The sequence below is a fragment of the Adiantum capillus-veneris genome, chromosome 28 (genome assembly GCF_014529385.1).
Source record: "Adiantum capillus-veneris isolate H3 chromosome 28, ASM1452938v2, whole genome shotgun sequence".
NCBI classification, from domain to species: Eukaryota; Viridiplantae; Streptophyta; class Polypodiopsida; order Polypodiales; family Pteridaceae; genus Adiantum; species Adiantum capillus-veneris.
In genome coordinates this window covers 119,905,493-119,909,240 of record NC_140958.1, presented here as the reverse complement: position 1 = coordinate 119,909,240, position 3,748 = coordinate 119,905,493, and positions in this window count along the sequence as shown.

Sequence of the window (3,748 nt, the reverse complement as noted above, 5' to 3'; positions counted from 1 at the left end):
TGACTTTGTCCTTATCCTTCTCACCCCAAGACGTCAGAATGTTGGTCGAAAACTGCAGCTCCACGAGCTGGCGAGTCCGCTGTCTCATCTCAGTCGTGACTCTATCCATGACAATAGAACCATCTGTCCTTACAATATAGAGCTTGGAGGCACTAGGATCGTGTGCCCCACAAGGTGTCCGAGGTGTGTCGAGAGGTGTGCCTGGGTAGGACGGGGGTCGAAGCATCTGTGGACCCTTCTCCACAACAACCACCACCTCCACCTCACAATCACCGAGATCGGCGAGTACGCCTATGCTGCGTAGATGAGGACGTACCCGCCTCTGCCCCATCCCTAGGTGTCGAAGCGGCCGTGATGAGAGAAGTAGGCGTCGTACCTGTAGGCGTCCCCCCCTAGGCGTCGGACCCTCGGGTGTGAAGCCTAGAGGCGTAGTACCCGTGCCTCTGGCTACCCAGTACTGAGAAGCCTCTGCCATCTGCGCAGGTGTCATCCGTGTGACAAAGCCCATGAATGCATCTGCACTCATAGCAGCGGGTTTCTAGAAATTAGTCTGCCATACTAAAGTCCTGCACAAAGAAATTCTATCTCTAATTGCAAACATAACTCTGCCCCAACTCATTCTGGCAGATTGTCTTCATCCATTGCATCTTCATCTACAAGTGTCAATTCTGCCTTGTTTGTGTCATCCCTCGTATATGTGTCATCTTCCTCTACCATGCGTTCGTCTATCTCATCTAATGTCACAGTAGTATGGACGTCGTCTGAATCACTTTCCTCCAGGAGCTCTTGCCCTTCAAATACTTGTTTATTTCTTGGAGCAACCTGAACCACAAACCACCATTGTTGCTCTCGAGGGTCCGGTACAAAGACCACTTGCTTGCAATGTTCAGGGAGAGAAAATGTGTCGCTCGCATCTGTCCAAATGTTTGTAGAATCTATTTTCACAAGTTTGTTTCCATATCTGCGTACCGTTGCATTGTGACCAGAAGTAATCACCTTGAACCACTTCACATCCAACAAAAACATCTCAAACCTCCTGAAGCTTACTTTCAGGATATCTGACACCAAACCACAGTAATCCAGGTTGCTAGTGCTCTCATTCGTGTCGCTAGCACTGGCCCTGCTCTTTTGCATGAAACTAACCATTACCCCACTGTCAAACATGTTTCTTCTGCTGTCAATTTGTTGTGTTCTGAAATGCTTTCCATGCGGCCACAGTGCCATGTATGTATGATACTTCGAGTCACATCCAATAGCCAGCACTTCCTCTTCTAGAGATATGGGTTCTTCCATCTGTCGAGCTACTCTCACTGTCTTGTCCAACCATGCCATTGTAGGGAATTCAGGTAGAGGAGCGAGATAGTCTGGCAAGGGTAAGCCTCTAGTCGTTCGGCTTCGCCTGAAATACTGTCGCTCCCTATTGCGTCTCTCTTTCTCTTCTTCGTACCTTTCAAGCCATTTTTGCATCGGCGCTGAATTTAGTATACAGAACTTCATGATCTTTTCTCGCACCCCTTGCCCTTGCGGCTCCTCTCCCACCAGTCTTGCATCCTCCTCATCGCTCCACAGTCGAGGCATTTCTGGGTCAGAAACGGATAGAAATTCGGTCGTCAATACAAGAGACTCTTGCACCAGCCATCCTTCTGCCATGCTCCACTCCGGACGTGCTTTTTGGCGAAAAAAACCCTTAAGTGTTTTCATGAACCGCTCTAGAAAGAACATCCAACGGCTGTGGACTGTACCTGCCACTGCAACCTCATCTACTACATGGACGAGCAAGTGCATTTGGATAGTTAGGCAGCTCGTGGGTAGATACTTCTCAATCATGCAAACTGCCTCAATGGAGTTAACCCTTGCGACTGCAATAGATTCCTCCTATATCTCCTTGGAAGAGATCCACCGCACTAGCTCTGAAATCTTGTATATGCAGGTCTGCACTTCCTTCGTTAAAAACCCCTTGATCGCAATTGGAAGAATGAATTGCAAGAACTTATGGCACTCATGTGATTTCAGTCCTGACAGTTGATCGTCACAGGTGAATGTTGTCTTGAGATAGCGCATATATCCTTTTGGCGTCCTGAACTCTGAAATCACTTTGTTTTTCAGCAATACCCATGGTGCTCTTGGAAGTTTTGTTTGGCCAGCTGCATTGGTGAAAGGCCCCAGCTCTGGCATTATTCTAACTGACTGCAAATCATCTCGTGAAGTTCGATTGTCTTTCATTCCCATGATTGTCTTCCAGAGGAGCTCTCCCACATTCTTGAATATATGCATTGGATCCAGCAAATGGTTAATTAGTAGATCACCCCAGTACGGCAACGTATGGAGAATGGACAAACGTTTCATTCTTGGAACAAGTTGCCCCTCATGTTGCTCCCATCGGCGATGGCACTCTTGTACATGCATAGGACGACGTTCGACATGACCAAGCTGACCTTCGCGCAAGTGATGGCCATCTGGAAGATAACGGTGGTGGACTTGATAAATTGTCTTTAGAAGAGAGGCAGAATAACGCATATCCAAAGACTACCCACAAATTGGACATGCATTGTATCCCGAAGTTGTTAGCCCTGCATATATTAAAGCATGAATTAGGCCAAGGCAAAGTGCTTGCGAATAGCGAGAATTTTGTAAATCAAGAACCATTACCAGAAGATTCTCCGTATCCTGGCCAATCATGCATAGTCCACATAAGAAGTCCATGGTTCCTTGCATGTTGTTCTCCTACTGGTTCAACCGCATCTGCTATGTCGATCCCATGCCATAACTCCTGGAGCTCGTCAACTAGTGGAGCTAGATAAACATCCATGTTTTTTGCCTTGAACTTACCAGGTACAATCAAGCTTAATATCAAATGACCCTTCTTGATGGCAAGCCACAGTGGGAGGTTGTAATTGATAAGGCACATAGGCCAAGTGCTCCATGACGAGCTTCTCAAGCCAAATGGATTGACTCCATCCATTTCCATGCCCAAACGCAAATTGTGTGGTTCACTCTTAAAATGTGGCCAGGTATCTTCAATATGTCTCTAGGCCTTTGAATCAGCGGGCACCCTAAATGTTGCGTTAGTGGATCTATTCGTATTCGCCACCGCATCAACTTTTGAACCACGAAGAACTTGCTTTTATCCTAGGAATAATAGGGAAATGCTGTGACACTTTAGTTGGCACTATCTTGCCAACTGCATCTTGTTTGTAGCGCATTGCTCCGCACTTAGGACACGACCGACAATCTGCGAATTCATTGAGAAAAAGAAAGCAATCATTTGGACATACATGAATCTTGTTGTAGTCCAAGCCAAATGAGGTCAATAGTTGCTTTGCGTTTGGCCTGGAGGGGGGCATTTCATTGCCAGCCGGGAGAAGTTGCTCCCGCAACAACCTGTTTAAGCCACATTAAATTAAAAGTCTCTCCAAGCATGTCATCGTTGCAATCGAAAAATCTCTCTTGTAAATTACGTACCTAAACAAAGCAGTGACACTTGCATCTAACCACCCGTACACTGACTGAAGATTCAAAAACACCAGACAAGTACAAAGCGTCAATATTTTGGCGCCTTCATAAATTGGTTGACGTACAACTTCCTCAACATGTCTTCAGGAGATAGGCGCACGGCTTCTGGTGCTGCTTCGTTAGCGTTCTCCTCGCTTGTCTGGAAGAAGGCATCCAGCATCTCCTCCATGCGGTCGTCTTTTGTCTGTAAGTACTTTTTTGCTTCCATCCTTGGCTCTATATTGGACGGACCTTC